Raw genomic sequence first — 17,568 nt, forward strand, 5'->3', positions numbered from 1 at the left:
CTCAGTGTCTTTGGGTTGATCATCCTGCAGATGAATTAGTGCATCTTACGAACTCATATACTTTAGCAGTGAAGAATATGACATCAAATACATCAGATCAATTTCATCAGGCAATAGAATTGATATAGCATCATAAGGACGTGAGAAATGAAAGTTCATTTCTTCATGATTAGCTTGCGTCCTTTCAAGCATTTTAAGGTCTCCAGCAAATTCTTCAGACGTTTAGGTTCGTCTGGAGACCTGACCCTGCATAATAGATTAGTTATTTTTCTTCACCACCCACATCTGGAGAGGTGGCAAGGAGTTCATCATTCTGCGAGCTCCATAAGAGAAAGGTGACATTGAAGCCAGTCCACTTTGTTTCACATAAGAGGAGTTAGAGTAAGCATATGAATAAGTAGAGAAATTCTTCGAGGACTTGTGAACATAATGATTTGAAGAATAATGCACATATTCATAGCCCTTAGATCTTCCCTGCGAAACAGAATTGTTAGCACTATGATGTTCATATGAGGACTTTGATCCACGTGAGGAATTTGGTCCATATGAGGACTTGGATCCATATGAAGACTTTGGTCCATATGAAGGATTTGATCTGGGTTTCCTTTTCTTCACAGGTGGATTCATGATGTCATTCACCTGAAGACGTTCAAGGCACCTTTTGTGAACCCAGATTTTCTTCATAGGGGGACGTTCCTGCAGTTAGTGCCAACATATCTAGCAAATACTTCAACATTCTGATTTTTGAATAGTTTATAGTTGGAGTCAAATGACTCATTATAAGAATATGAAGATTCACACATAAAGCCAGATAGAGTAGATGGATCCACTGAAGGTCCCTTTGCAGCAACCCACGAGGTTTTGGGATACTGCTCAGGTTTCCAGTAGGTCCCATCAACATTTAGTTTCCTCTCAAAGGCAATACCCTCTTTCCTAGGGTTCCTGTTGAGGATCTGCTCTTTAAGCACATCACAAAGTGCCTGATGCCCTTTGAGGCTTTTGTACATGCCCGTCACATACAATTCCTTCAACCCTGCATGGTCAGTGATACTAGCAGCATCCTCAGATGAGGAATTTGTGATAGCAGAGATAGTTGAAGAATTTGCAGCAATAGAAGCATTTGAACTTTCAGGTGAAGAATTAGTAGATTCACATTCAATGCATTTCAAACATGGTGGAATGAATTCAACCTAAGCGGAACTGATTTGTTGAGCAAGCAATGAATCGTGTTCCTTCTGAAGATCTTCATAACTCACCCTTAGCTACTCAAGATCTTGCTTTCTTTGAAGAAATCCGTAAGAAAGCTTCTCATGATCAGATAATAGAGTGTATGATGACTCTGAAGATTATAAAACTTAGTATGAAGTCTCTTAATACTTTCAGCCAAAGCTTTAGAATGATCCATTTCTTCACCCAACATATCATCGCTCTCATCTAGCATGTTTTGAAATTTTTCCAAAGCTCTTTGTTGTTTAGTGGCAAGGGAAGTAAGTTTGGTATAGTTGGGTCCAAATTCATCACCAGATTCATCATCACTGGACTAAGATAGGTAGCATTCAGTTACCTTGGCACCTTTTGTCATAAGGCATGGTGCAGATGATGACGATTCTGGATTGAAAGTCATAGCCTTGCACGATTCCATGAAATCCTCAAACCAGGGATCATGATGAGTTCGATGAGCTTCATAGACCTCAGAGAGTCGGTCCCAGATGAGCTTTGCATGGTTGAGATGCATAAAGTTCCTAAACTAATTTTGCGACAGGCCGGAGGAGATGATGTCCTTCGCCATGAGGTTAATGAAGGAAATATGCCCTAGAGGCAATAATAAAGTTGTTATTTATATTTCCGTATATCATGATAAATGTTTATTATTCATGCTAGAATTGTATTAACCATAAACTTAGTACATGTGTGAATACATAGACAAACAGAGTGTCACTAATATGCCTCTACTTGACTAGCTCGTTAATCAAAGATGGTTAAGTTTCCTAGCCATGGACAAATAGTTGTCAATTGATAAACGGGATCACATTATTAGAGAATGATGTGATTGACTTGACCCATCCGTTAGCTTAGCACTATGATCGTTTAGTTTATTGCTATTGCTTTCTCCATAACTTATACATGTTCCTATGACTATGAGATTATACAACTCTCGAATACCGAAGGACCACTTAGTGTGCTATCAAACGTCACAACATAAATGGGTGACTATAAAGATGCTCTACAGGTGTCTCCGATGGTGTTTGTTGAGTTGGCATAGATCAAGATTAGGATTTTTCACTCTGTGTATCGGAGAGGTATCTCTGGGCCCTCTCGATAATGCACATCACTATAAGCCTTGCAAGCAATGTGACTAATGAGTTACTTACGGGATGTAGGATTACGGAACGAGTAAAGAGACTTTTCGGTAACGAGATTGAACTAGGTATTGAGATACCGATGATCGAAGCTCGGGCAAGTAACATACCGACGACAAAGGGAACAACGTATGTTGTTATGCGGTTTGACCGATAAAGATCTTCGTAGAATATGTAGAGCCAATATGAACATCCAAGTTCCGCTATTGGTTATTAACCGGAGACGTGTCTCGGTCATGTCTACATAGTTCTCGAACCCGTAGGGTTCGCACGCTTAATGTTCGGTGACGATCGGTATTATGAGTTTATGTGTTTTGATGTACCGAAGATAGTTCGGAGTCCCGGATAGGATCACGGACATGACGAGGAGTCTCAAAATGGTCGAGACATAAAGATTGATATATTGGATGGCTATATTTGGACACCGGAAGTGTTCCGGGTGATTTCGGAGAAAACCAGAGTGCTGGTGGGTTACCGGAACCCTCCCGGGGAAGTAGTGGGCCTAGATGGGCCTTAGTGGAGAGAGAGAGAGGGGCTGCCAGGGGAAGTAGTGGGCCTACATAGACAAACAGAGTGTCACTAGTATGCCTCTACTTGACTAGCTCGTTAATCAAAGATGGTTAAGTTTCCTAGCCATGAACAAAGAGTTGTCATTATATAAACGGGACCACATCATTAGAGAATGATGTGATTGACTTGACCCATCTGTTAGCTTAGCAATATGATCGTTTAGTTTATCGCTATTGCTTTCTCCATAACTTATACATGTTCCTATGACTATGAGATTATGCAACTCCCTAATATAGGAGGAACACTTAGTGTGCTATCAAATGTCACAATGTAACTGGGTGACTATAAAGATGCTCTACAGGTGTCTCCGATGGTGTTTGTTGAGTTGGCATAGATCGAGATTAGGATTTGTCACTCCGTGTATCGGAGAGGTATCTCTGGGCCCTCTCTGTAATGCACATCACTATAAGCCTTGCAAGCAATGTGACTAATGAGTTAGTTACGGGATGTAGCATTATGGAACGAGTAAAGAGACTTGTCGGTAACGAGATTGAACTAGGTATTGAGATACCGACGATCGAATCTCAGGCAAGTAACATACAAATGACAAAGGGAAAAACGTATGTTGTTATGCGGTTTGACCGATAAAGATCTTCGTAGAATATGTAGGAGACAATATGAACATCCAGGTTCCGCTATTGGTTATTGAACGGAGACATGTCTCGGTCATGTATACATAGTTCTCGAACCCATAGGGTCCGCACGCTTAACGTTCGGTGACGATCGGTATTACGAGTTTATGTGTTTTGATGTACCAAAGATAGTTCTCAGTCCCGGATAGGATCACGGACATGACAAGGAGTCTCGAAATGGTCGAGACTTAAAGATTGATATATTGGACGGCTATATTCGGAGACCGGAAGTGTTCCGGGTGATATCGGAGAAAACCGGAGTGCCGGAGGGTTACCGGAACCCTCCCGGGGAAGTAGTGGGCCTAGATGGGCCTTAGTGGAGAGAGAGAGAGGGGCTGCCAGGGAAGGCCGCGTGCCCCCTCCCCCTTGAGTCCGAATTGGACTAGGAGGGGGGTGGCGCCCCCCTTTTCCTTCCACTCTCCCACTCCTTCCTTCCCCCTCCTAGTAGGACTAGGAAAGGAGGAATCCTACTCCTACTAGAAGGAGGATTCCACCCCTCCTTGGCGCGCCCTAGGGCCGTCCGGCCTCCCCCTTGCTCCTTCATATACGGGGGCAGGGGGTCACCCTAGAACACACAACAGACAACTGTTTTAGTGATGACCCACAAGTATAGGGGATCTATCGCAGTCCTTTCGATAAGTAAGAGTGTCGAACCCAACGAGGAGCAGAAGGAAATGATAAGCGGTTTTCAGCAAGGTATTCTCTGCAAGTACTGAAATAAGTGGTAACAGATAGTTTTGTGACGGGATAAATTGTAACGAGCAACAAGTAGCAAAAGTAAATAAAGTGCAGCAAGGTGGCCCAATCCTTTTGTAGCAAAGGACAAGACGGAACAAACTCTTATAATAGGAAAAGCGCTCCCGAGGACACATGGGAATATCGTCAAGCTAGTTTTCATCACGTTCATACGATTCGCGTTCGATACTTTGACAATTTGATATGTGGGCGGACCGGTGCTTGGGTGCTGTTCTTACTTGAACAAGCATCCCACTTATGATTAACCTCTATTGCAAGCATCCGCAACTACAACAAAAGTATTAAGGTAAACCTAACCATAGCATGAAACATATGGATCCAAATCAGCCTCTTACGAAGCAACGCATAAACTAGGGTTTAAGCTTCTGTCACTCTAGCAACCCATCATCTACTTATTACTTCCCAATTCCTTCCTCTAGGACCAAATAATGGTGAAGTGTTATGTAGTCAACATTCACATAACACCACTAGAGGCTAGACAACATACTTCTTATCAAAATATCAAACGAATACCAAATTCACATGACTACTCATAGCAAGACTTCTCCCTTGTCCTCAGGAACGAACGTAATTACTCACAAAGCATATTCATGTTCATAATCAGAGGGTTAATAATATGCATATAGGATCTGAACATATGATCTTCCACCAATTAAACCAACTAGCATCAACTACAAGGAGTAATCAACACTAGTAGCAACCTACTAGCACCAATCCCAGACTTTGAGATAAGAAGTGGATACAAGAGATGAACTAGGGTTTAGAGATGAGATGGTGCTGGTGAAGATGTTCATGGAGATTGCCCTCTCCCGATGAGAGGAGCATTGGTGATGATGATGGTGATGATTTCCCCCTCCCGGTGGGAAGTTTCCCCGGCAGAACAGCTCTGCCGGAGCTCTAGATTGGATCCGCCAAGGTTCCGCCTCGTGGCGGCGGAGTCTCGTCCCGGAAAGTTCCTTCTTATTTTTTATCATCGAAAGACTTCATATAGGAGAAGATGGGCATCGGAGAGCCACCAGGGGGCCCACGAGGTAGGGGGCGCGCCCCCACCCTCGTGAGCAGGGTGTGGGGCCCCTGGCCTTCATCTTTGGCGAGGATTTTTCTTTATTTGTTTTAAGATGTTCCGTGGAGTTTCAGGACTTTTGGAGTTGCACAGAATAGGTCTCTAATATTTGCTCCTTTTCCAGCCCAGAATTCCAGCTGCCCGCATTCTCCCTCCTTATGTAAACCTTGTAAAATAAGAGAGAATAGACAAAAGTATTGTGACATAAAGTGAAATAATCAGCCCATAATGCAATAAATATCGATATAAAAGCATGATGCAAAATGGACGTATCAACTCCCCCAAGCTTAGACCTCGCTTCTCCTCAAGCGAAAAGCCGATAACAATAAATATGTCCTCATGTTTAGAAGTAGAGGCGTTGATAAAAATAAAATATGGACATGAAGGCATCATGATTATTCTCATAATAGCAACATATATAGATTTTGTCATATGATTACTTATATTCAAGTGATGATCTATTCACAATGCAAAAGTATAAATCATAAACCTTATTGGGCTTCGACAAACTATAACTCAGTCATTGAAGCAGTTGCAATTTATCATAACATTGGAAAGAGTCTATGTCAGAGCTAAAAAAAGCAATTCCACATACTCAACTATCATTTAGTCCTCCATAATTGCTAACGCTCATGCGATACTTGTGGTTACGGAGTTTTAATCGTACACAGAGAAAGATAGGGGCTTATAGTTTTGCCCCACAAACTTTTACCTCAAGGGTAATGTCAGCAATAATGGTTTATGCTCCCCTACATCCAATTAGATATATATATCATGTTCTTTCCAACATGCTGAGCTTGCCAAAGGATAAAATGAAAAAGAAAAGGTGAAGATCACCATGACTCTTGCATAAGGTAGACGATAATAATAAAGGATAGGCCCTTCGCAGAGGGAAGCAGAGGTTGTGATGCGCTTTTATGGTTGGTTCTATAAAATCTCAATGCGAAAGAACGCCACTCTATATTGCCCCTTGTGATATGAACCTTTATTATGCAGTCCGTCACTTTTATTACTTCCACATCACAAGATCATATAAAGCTTATTTCTCCCACACCAATCAATCATACATATTTAGAGCAATTTTTATTGCTTTGCACCGATGACAACTTACTTGAAGGATCTTACTAAATCCATTGGTAGATATGGTGGACTCTCATGGCAAAACTGGTTTAAGGATATTTGGAAGCACAAGTAGTATTTCTACTTGGTGCTGAGAATTTGGCTAGCATGAGGGGGAAAGGAAAGCTCAACAAGTTAGAGGATCCATGACAACATACTTTATCTCAGATATAAGAAATACACAACTCATTACGTTGTCTTCCTTGTCCAACATCAACTCTTTAGAATGTCATATTTTAATGAGTGCTCCCAATCATAAAAGATGTCAATGATAATATATCTATATGTGAAAACCTCTCTTTCCTTATTACTTCCTATTAATTGCAACAATGACCAAAGCTATGTCTGCCAACTCCCAACAACTTTTAATCATCATACTCTTTCTATGTGAAGTCATTACTCTCAATAAGATTAATATGAACTCTTTGTTTCTTTTTATTCCTTTTTCTCTTTTCTTTTATTCACCCAAGATCATGGCAAAATAATCAAGCCCTTGACTCAACACTAATCTTTATTATATATAGCTTACGGACTCGATTACAAAGAGAGATCATAAAGCAAAACTCAAGACTAGATCATGCCATAAACTTTATTCTACTAGATCAAGATACTACTAATAAGATCAAACTAAGAAAAGTGGTAAAGATAGGAGTTGTGATTGTGATACGATACCGGGGCACCTCCCCCAAGCTTGGCAGTTGCTAAGGGGAGTGCCCATACCCATGTGATTATAGCTCCTTCTTTGTTGTCGGTGTAATATTCTTGGCGATGATTCCCCTCAGGATGCGTTTCTCCTCCTCGAGCTTATTGACTTGCTGTTTGAGGTCCATTATTTCCTTACGAAGCTTTCCTGTGACAGCTAAAGCGCCTTGCACCCAAGGGTGTTGCATAGCTGCGGGAGAACAAGTGACACTCCTCTTCATATTTTCATAAGAAAGAAATCTAACATTAGAAGGGATAACCGAGTTTGGAATAGCTGAGCTCTATAGTTTCCCCATCGTGAACCCAGCTCGGAGGCGAGAGGTGACTTCTTGATCCTCCATGGCATCTACTCTCATTAAGTAAGCCTCCATCTCTTCCTCCGTTGCTGGCCCAAAGTGGTCAGCGTCGCTGTTTGCCCTTGGTTCTGGTGCCGGATTAGATACCCGGTTCTCCCCGATTGACTCTTGAGAAGACATCTTGCTCTAATCTGCAGCAGCAATAGCTCAAAAACAAAAATAGAGGGGGTTTGCGTGATACGGGAGTCAAAACCTTCGGGAAGTTATATAATGAATTTTTACCGACCAAAATACGTATTGTGCAAGAAAATGGAGTCCGGAAGGCACACGAGGTGCTCATGAGGTAGGGGGGCGCACCCAGGGGGGTAGGGCATGCCCACCACCCTCGTGGGGCCCTCGTGTCCTTCCCCGACTGCTACTTATTTTTCTATTTTTCTAAAAATTCCAAAACGGAGAAATATTGCCTTAAAAATTGTTTTGGAGTCGGTTTACTTACCGTACCACATACCTATTCCTTTTCGGGGTCTGAAACGCTCCGGAAAGTGTCCCTTATGTATTCCTCCGGGGTTACGGTTTCAATAATATTGGTTTCAACATTTATGGGATTACCTGAGATATAATGTTTGATTCTTTGACCGTTTACCACCTTCGGATTTGTGCCCTCGAAGTTGTTGATTTTTATGGCACCGGAACGATAGACCTCTTCGATAACATAGGGGCCTTCCCATTTAGAGAGAAGTTTGCTTGCAAAAAATCTTAAACGAGAGTTGTATAGCAATACATAATCACCTACATTAAACTCACTCTTTTGTATCCTTTTGTCATGCCATCTTTTAACTTTTTCTTTAAACAACTTGGCATTTTCATAAGCTTGGGTTCTCCATTCATCAAGTGAGCTAATATCAAATAACCTCTTCTCACCGGCAAGTTTAAAATCATAGTTAAGCTCTTTAATAGCCCAATGTGCCTTATGTTCTAGTTCGAGAGGTAAGTGACATGCTTTTCCATAAACCACTTTATACGGAGACATACCCATAGGATTTTTGTATGCAGTTCTATAAGCCCATAATGCATCATCAAGTTTCTTGGACCAATTCTTTCTAGACCTATTAACAGTCTTTTGCAAAATTAATTTGAGCTCTCTATTGCTCAACTCTACTTGACCACTAGACTGAGGGTGATAAGGAGATGCAATTCTATGATTAACATCATATTTAGCAAGCATTTTACGGAAAGCACCATGAATAAAGTGTGAACCACCATCAGTCATTAAATATCTAGGGACTCCAAACCTTGGGAAAATAACTTCTTTAAGCATTTTAATAGAAGTGTTATGATCAACACTACTAGTTGGAATAGCTTCTACCCACTTAGTAACGTAATCAACAACAACTAGAATATGTGTGTATCCATTAGAGGCAGGAAAAGGTCCCATATAATCAAAGCCCCAAACATCAAACGGTTCAATAACAAGAGAATAATTCATAGGCATTTCTTGACGTCTACTAATATTACCAATTCTTTGACATTCATCACAAGACAAAACAAACTTACGGGCATCCTTAAAGAGAGTAGGCCAATAAAAACCAGATTGCAATACCTTATGTGCAGTTCTATCTCCAGCATGGTGTCCTCCATAAGACTCAGAGTGACACTTGCGTAGGATCTTCTCCTGTTCATGCTCGGGTACACAACGTCTAATAACACCATCTACTCCTTCTTTATAAAGATGTGGGTCATCCCAAAAGTAATGTCTTAAATCATAGAAAAACTTTTTCTTTTGCTGGTATGTGAAGCTAGGTGAGTACTACGAGAAGTACTTATAACATTTAATTGTTCATCAGGAAAGCTATCATTAATAGGTAGTGGGTCATCAAGAATATTTTCTAACCTAGACAAGTTGTCTGCAACGGGGTTCTCAGCTCCCTTTCTATCAACAATATGCAAATCAAATTCTTGTAGCAAGAGAACCCATCTAATAAGTCTAGGTTTAGCATCTTTCTTTTCCATAAGATATTTAATAGCAGCATGATTAGTTTGAATAGTTACTTTAGAAACAATATAAGATCTGAACTTATCACAAGCAAATACAACTGCTAAAAGCTCCTTTTCAGTAGTAGCATAATTTCTTTGAGCATTGTCTAGAGTCTTACTAGCATAATGAATAACATTTAATTTCTTATCAACTCTTTGCCCTAGAACATCACCTGCAGCATAATCACTAGCATCACACATAATTTCAAAGGGTAGGTTCCAATCAGGTGGTTGAACAATAGGTGCAGTGACTAATGCTTTCTTAAGTATTTCAAATGCTTCTACACAATCATCATCAAAGACAAATGGTATATCTTTTTGCAATAAATTAGTCAGAGGCCGAGAAATTTTTGAGAAGTCCTTAATGAACCTCCTGTAAAATCCGGCGTGACCAAGGAAACTTCTTATACCTTTGATGTCCTTGGGACATGGCATCTTTTCAATAGCATCAACCTTGGCTTTATCAACTTCAATACCTCTTTCAGAAACTTTATGCCCCAAGACAATACCTTCATTAACCATAAAGTGGCACTTTTCCCAATTCAAGACAAGATTAGTTTCTTCACATCTCTGCAAAACTCGATCAAGATTGCTCAAGCAATCATTAAAAGAGGAACCATAGACGGAAAAGTCGTCCATGAAAACCTCACAAATCTTTTCACAAAAGTCAGAGAATATAGCCATCATGCATCTTTGAAAGGTAGCAGGTGCATTACATAAACCAAAAGGCATACGTCTATAAGCAAAAGTACCAAAAGGGCATGTAAAAGTAGTCTTTGATTGATCTCTAGCCGACACAGGTATTTGAGAGAAACCAGAATAACCATCTAGAAAGCAATAGTGTGTATGTTTGCATAATCTTTCTAGCATTTGATCAATAAAAGGTAAGGGGTAATGATCTTTCTTAGTAGCTTTATTTAATTTTCGAAAATCAATTACCATCCTATAACCTGTGATAATTCTTTGTGGAATCAATTCATCTTTATCATTAGGAACAACAGTAATACCTCCCTTCTTAGGGACACAATGGACAGGACTTACCCACTCACTATCAGCAACGGGATAGATTATACCTGCCTCCAGAAGCTTTAGTATTTCTTTTCTTACCACTTCTTTCATTTTAGGATTCAGACATCGTTGAGGATCACGAACTAGTTTGGCATCTGCTTCCAAAATTTATTTTATGTTGACATAGAGTGGGACTAATGCCCTTAAAATCATCAAGGGTATATCCAATAGCAGCACGGTGCTTCTTCAGAGTTTTGAATAATCTTTCTTCTTCATGCTCTGAAAGGTTAGCACTAATAATAACAGGATATATCTTATTTTCATCAAGATAAGCATATTTAAGATTATCAGGCAACGGTTTAAGCTCAAACACGGGATCACCCTTGGGTGGAGTGAGGAGGATCCCCTAAATTTCAACAGGCATTATGTTGCAAATAGGTTCCTGTTTAAAGAATACTTCATCTATTTCCCTTCTTTCATTCATGAACATATCATTTTCATGGTCTAGCAAATAGTGTTCTAAAGGATCACTAGGAGGTACGGCAATAGAAGCAAGACCAATAATTTCATCCTTACTATGTAATTCTTCCTCACGATGTTGTTTACTAAATTTAGAGAAATTAAACTCATGAACCATATCATCCAAGCCAACAGTAACAACATTCTTAGTGTAGTCTATGGTAGCATTGACAGTATTTAAGAAGGGTCTACCAAATATAATGGGACAAAAGCTATCTTGTGGGGAAGTAAGAACAAGAAAATCAGCAGGATATTTAGTTTTCCCACACAAGACTTCAACATCTCTAACAATTCCAATTGGTGGGTGAAATAGTAGGTTGAGGAGAAACTCTTTGCTCTACTGGATGGGGTGAAGATACCCCGAACAAGCCCCTCAGAGAATTACTTTCCACAGTAACAAGTGACAGTAAATTTCAGCACACTATATAAATTTTTCGTTACCAAATTCCACCTACCAAAGGCGCTACATTCCCCGGCAACGATGCCAGAAAATAGTCTTGATGACCCACAAGTATAGGGGATCTATCGTAGTCCTTTCGATAAGTAAGAGTGTCGAACCAACGAGGAGTAGAAGGAAATGATAAGCGGTTTTCAGCAAGGTATTCTCTGCAAGTACTGAAATAAGTGGTAACAGATAGTTTTGTGACGGGATAAATTGTAACGAGCAACAAGTAGAAAAAGTAAATAAAGTGCAGCAAGGTGGACCAATCCTTTTGTAGCAAAGGACAAGCCGGAACAAACTCTTATAATAGGAAAAGGGCTCCCGAGGACACATGGGAATATCGTCAAGCTAGTTTTCATCACGTTCATATGATTCGCGTTCGATACTTTGATAATTTGATATGTGGGTGGACCGGTGCTTGGGTGCTGTTCTTACTTGAACAAGCATCCCACTTGTGATTAACCTCTATTGCAAGCATCCGCAACTACAACAAAAGTATTAAGGTAAACCTAACCATAGCATGAAACATATGTATCCAAATCAGCCCCTTACGAAGCAACGCATTAACTAGGGTTTAAGCTTCTGTCACTCTAGCAACCCATCATCTACTTATTACTTCCCAATGCCTTCCTCTAGGCCCAAATAATGGTGAAGTGTTATGTAGTCGACGTTCACATAACACCACTAGAGGCTAGACAACATACATCTTATCAAAATACCAAACGAATACCAAATTCACATGACTACTCATAGCAAGACTTCTCCCTTGTCCTCAGGAACGAACGTAATTACTCACAAAGCATATTCATGTTCATAATCAGAGGGGTAATAATATGCATATAGGATTTGAACATATGATCTTCCACCAATTAAACCAACTAGCATCAACTACAAGGAGTAATCAACACTACTAGCAACCTACTAGCACCAATCCCGGACTTCCAGACAAGAACTGGATACAAGATATGAAGTAGGGTTTGGAGATGAGATGGTGCTGGTGAAGATGTTGATGGAGATTGCCCTCTCCCGATGAGAGGAGCGTTGGTGATGATGATGGTGATGATTTCCCCCTCCCGGAGGGCAGTTTCCCCGGCAGAACAGCTCTGCCGGAGCTCTAGATTGGATCCGCCAAGGTTCCGCCTCATGGCGGCGGAGTCTCGTCCCAAAAAGTCCCTTATTATTTTTTTCTCATCGAAAGTCTTCATATAGGAGAAGATGGGCGTCGGAGAGCCACCAGGGGGCCCACGAGGTAGGGGGGCGCGCCCTTGGGGGGGCGCCCCCCACCCTCGTGAGCAGGGTGTGGGCCCCCTGGCCTTCATCTTTGGCGAGGATTTTTCTTTATTTGTTTTAAGATGTTCCGTGGAGTTTCAGGACTTTTGGAGTTGCGCAGAATAGGTCTCTAATATTTGCTCCTTTTCCAGCCCAGAATTCCAGCTGCCGGCATTCTCCCTCCTTATGTAAACCTTGTAAAATATGAGAGAATAGCCATAAGTATTGTGACATAAAGTGAAATAATCAGTCCATAATGCAATAAATATCGATATAAAAGCATGATGCAAAATGGACGTATCACTTAGCCATGTGCGGTGCCCCCCTCCACCATAATCCACCTTGGTCATATCGTCATAGTGCTTAGGCGAAGCCCTGCGCCTGTAACTTCATCATCACCGTCATCACACTGTCATGCTGATGAAGCTCTCCCTCGACACTCAGCTGGATCGAGAGTTCGTGGGATGTCACCGAGCCGAACGTGTGCAGATCACGGAGGTGCCGTACTTTCCGTACTAGGATCGGTCGGATCATGAAGACGTACGACTACATCAACCACATTGTCATAATGCTTCCGCTTATGGTCTACGAGGGTACGTAGACAACACTCTCCCCTCTCGTTGCTATGCATCACCTAGATAGATCTTGCGTGTGCGTATGGAATTTTTTGAAATTACTGCGTTCCCCAACAGTGGCATACGAGCCAGGTCTATGTGTAGATGTTATATGCATGAGTAGAACACAAAGGAGTCGTGGTCGTGGGTATATACATATTGTTTTCCGTCACTAGTTGATTCTTGATTCAGCGGTATTGTTGGATGAAGTGGCTCAGACCGACATTACACGTACGCTTATGCGAGACTGGTTCTACCGACGTGCTTCGCACACAGGTGGCTGGTGGGTGTCAGTTTCTCTAACTTTAGTTCAATCGGATTCAATGAACAGGGTTCTTTCTGAAGATCAAAAAGCAATCACTATACCGCGTTGTGGTTTTGATGCGTAGGTAAGAACTGTTCTTGCTCAGCCCGTAGCAGCCACGTAAAACTTACAACAACAAAGTAGAGGACGTCTAACTTGTTTTTGCAGGGCATGTTGTGATGTGATATGGTCAAGACATGATGCTAAATTTTATTGTATGAGATGACCATGTTTTGTAACAGAGTTATCGGCAACTGGCATGAGCCATATGGTTGTCGCTTTATTGTATGAAATGCAATCGCCATGTAATTGCTTTACTTTATCACTAAGCGGTAGCGATGGTCATAGAAGCAATAGTTGGCAAAACGACAACGATGCTTCGATGGAGATCAAGGTGTCAAGCCGGTGACGATGGTGAACATGACGGTGCTTTGGAGATGGAGATCAAAGGCACACGATGATGATGGCCATATCATATCACTTATATTGATTGCATGTGATGTTTATCCCTTATGCATCTTATTTTGCTTAGTTCGGCGGTAGCATTATAAGATGATCTCTCACTAAATTTCAAGGTATAAGTGTTCTCCCTGAGTATGCACCGTTGCTATAGTTCGTCTTGCCGAGACACCACGTGATGATCGGGTGTGATAAGATCTAGGTTCACATACAACGGGTGCAAGCCAGTTTTGCACAAGCAAAATACTCGGGTTAAACTTGATGATCCTAGCATATGCAGATATGGCCTCGGAACACTGAGATCGAAAGGTCGAGCGTGAATCATATAGTATATATGATCAACACAGTGATGTTCACCATTGAAAACTACTCCATCTCACGTGATGATCGGACATGGTTTAGTTGATATGGATCACGTGATCACTTAGATGATTAGAGAGATGTCTAGCTAAGTGAGAGTTCTTAAGTAATATGATTAATTGAACTTAAATTTATCATGAACTTAGTCTTGATAGTATTTTCATATCTATGTTGTAGATCAATTGCTCGCCTATAGCTTCCCCATTTTATTTATGATATGTTCGTAGAGAAAACTATGTTGAGAGATGTTAGTAGCAATGATGCGGACTAGCTCCATGATCTGAGGATTATCCTCATTACTGCACAGAAGAATTATGACCTTGATGCACCGCTAGGTGACAGACCTATTGCAGGAGCAGATGCAGACGTTATGAACGTTTGGCAAGCTCGGTATGGTGACTACTTGATAGTTTAGTGCGCCATGCTTTATGACTTAGAACCGGGACATCAAAAATGTTTTGAATGCCACAGAGCATATAAGATGTTCCAAGAGCTGAAATTGGTATTTCAGACTCATGCCCGAGTCTAGAGGTATGAGACCTCTGACAAGTACTTTGCCTACAAGATGGAGGAGAATAGCTCAGTTATTGAGTATGTGCTCAAAATGTATGAGTACTACAATCACTTGAATCAAGTGGGAGTTAATATTCCATATAAGATAGTGATTAAAATAGTTCTCTAGTCACTATCACCAAGTTACTAGAACTTCGTGATGAACTATAATATGCAAGGGATAACGGAAATGATACCCAAGATCTTCGCGATGCTGAAATTGGTGAAGGTAGAAATCAAGAAAAGGCATCAAGTGTTGATGGTTGACAAGACCACTAGTTTCAAGTAAAAGGGCAATGGAAAGAAAGGAAACTTTAAGAAGAATGGCAAGCAAGTTGCTGCTCAAGTGAAGAAGCCCAAGTCTGGACCTAAGCCTGAGACTAAGTGCTTCTACTGCAAAAGGACTAGTCATTGAAAGCGGAACTGCCCGTAGTATTTGGCGGATAAGAAGGATGGCAAAGTGAACAAAGGTATACTTGATATACATGTTATTGTTGTGTACTTTACTAGTGTTTATAGCAACCCCTTAGTATTTGATACTAGTTCAGTTGGTAAGATTAGTAACTCGAAACGGGAGTTGCAGAATGAACAGAGACTAGTTAAGGGTGAAGTGACGATGTGTGTTGGAAGTGGTTCCAAGATTGATATGATCATCATCGCACACTCCCAATACTTTCGGGATTAGTGTTGAACCTAAATAAATGTTATTTGCTCTTTGTGTTGAGCATGAATATGATTTGATCATGTTTATTGCAATAAGGTTATTTATTTAAACTCAGAGAATAATTGTTGTTCTCTTTACGTGAATAAAACCTTCGATGGTCATACACCCAATGAAAATAGTTTGTTGGATCTCGATCATAGTGATACACATATTCATAATATTGAAGCCAAAATATGCAAAGTTAATAATGATAGTGCAACTTATATGTGGCACTGCCGTTTAGGTCATATTGGTGTAAAGCGCATGAAGAAACTCCATGCTAATGGGCTTTTGGAATCACTTGATTATGAATCATTTGATGCTTGCGAACCATGCCTCATGGGCAAGATGACTAAAACTCCGTTCTTCGGAACAATGGAGCAAGCAACTGACTTATTGGAAATAATACATACTGATGTATGCGATTCAATGAGTGTTGAGGCTCGCGGCGGGTATCATTATTTTCCGACCTTCACAGATGATTTGAGCAGATGTGGGTATATCTACTTGATGAAACATAAGTCTGAAACATTTGAAAAGTTCAAAGAATTTCAGAGTGAAGTGGAAAATCATCGTAACAAGAAAATAAAGTTTCTACAATCTGGTCGCGGAGACGAATATTTGAGTTACGAGTTTGGTCCTCATTTGAAACAATGCGGAATAGTTTCACAACTCACACCACCTGGAACACCACAGTGTAATGGTTTGTCTGAACGTCGTAACCGCACTTTATTAGATATGGTGCGATCTATGATGTCTCTCACTGATTTACCATTGTCGTTTTGGGGTTATGCTTTAGAGATAGTTGCATTCATGTTAAACAGGGCACCATCAAAATCCATTGAGACGACACCTTATGAACTGTGGTTTGGCAAGAAACCCAAGTTGTCGTTTATTAAAGTTTGGGGCTGCGATGCTTATGTGAAAAAGCTTCAACCTGATAAGACCGAACCCAAATCAAAGAAATGTGTCTTCATAGGATACCGAAAGGAGACTGTTGGGTACACCTTCTATCACATATCCGAAGGCAAGATATTCGTTGCTAAGAATGGATCCTTTCTAGAAAAAGAGTTTCTCTTGAAAGAAGTGAGTGGGAGGAAAGTAGAACTTGATGAGGTAATTGTACCTGCTCCCTTATTGGAATGTACATCATCACCGAAACCAATTCCAATGATTCCTACACCAATTAGTGAGGAAGCTAATGATGACGATCATGAAACTTCAAATCAAGTTACTACCGAACCTCGTAGGTCAAGCAGAGTACGGTCTGCACTAGAGTGGTACGGTAATCCTATTTTGGAGGTCATGTTACTTGACCATGACGAACCTACAAACTATGAGGAAGCGATGTTGAGCCCAGATTCCGCAAAATGGCTTGAGGCCATGAAATCTGAGATGGGATCCATGTATGAGAACAAAGTGTGGACTTAGGTTGACTCTCCCGTTGATCGGCAAGCCATAGATAATAAATGGATCTTCAAAGAAGACTGCCGCTAACGGTAATATTACTGTCTACAAAGCTCAACTTGTTGCAAAAGGTTTTCGACAAGTTCAAGGAGTTGACTATGATGAGACTTCTGACCCGTAGCAATGCTTAAGTCCGTCCGAATCATGTTAGCAATTGCCGCATTTTATGATTATGAAATTTTGCAAATGGATGTCAAAAGTGCATTCCTTAATGGATATCTTAAAGAAGAGTTGTATATGATGCAACTAGAAGGTTTTGTCGATCCAAAAGGTGCTAACAAAGTGTGCAAGCTCCAGCGATCCATTTATGGACTGGTGCAAGCCTCTCAGAGTTGGAAT

This window comes from Triticum urartu, chromosome 4 (assembly GCF_003073215.2).
Source record: "Triticum urartu cultivar G1812 chromosome 4, Tu2.1, whole genome shotgun sequence".
Lineage (NCBI taxonomy): Eukaryota > Viridiplantae > Streptophyta > Magnoliopsida > Poales > Poaceae > Triticum > Triticum urartu.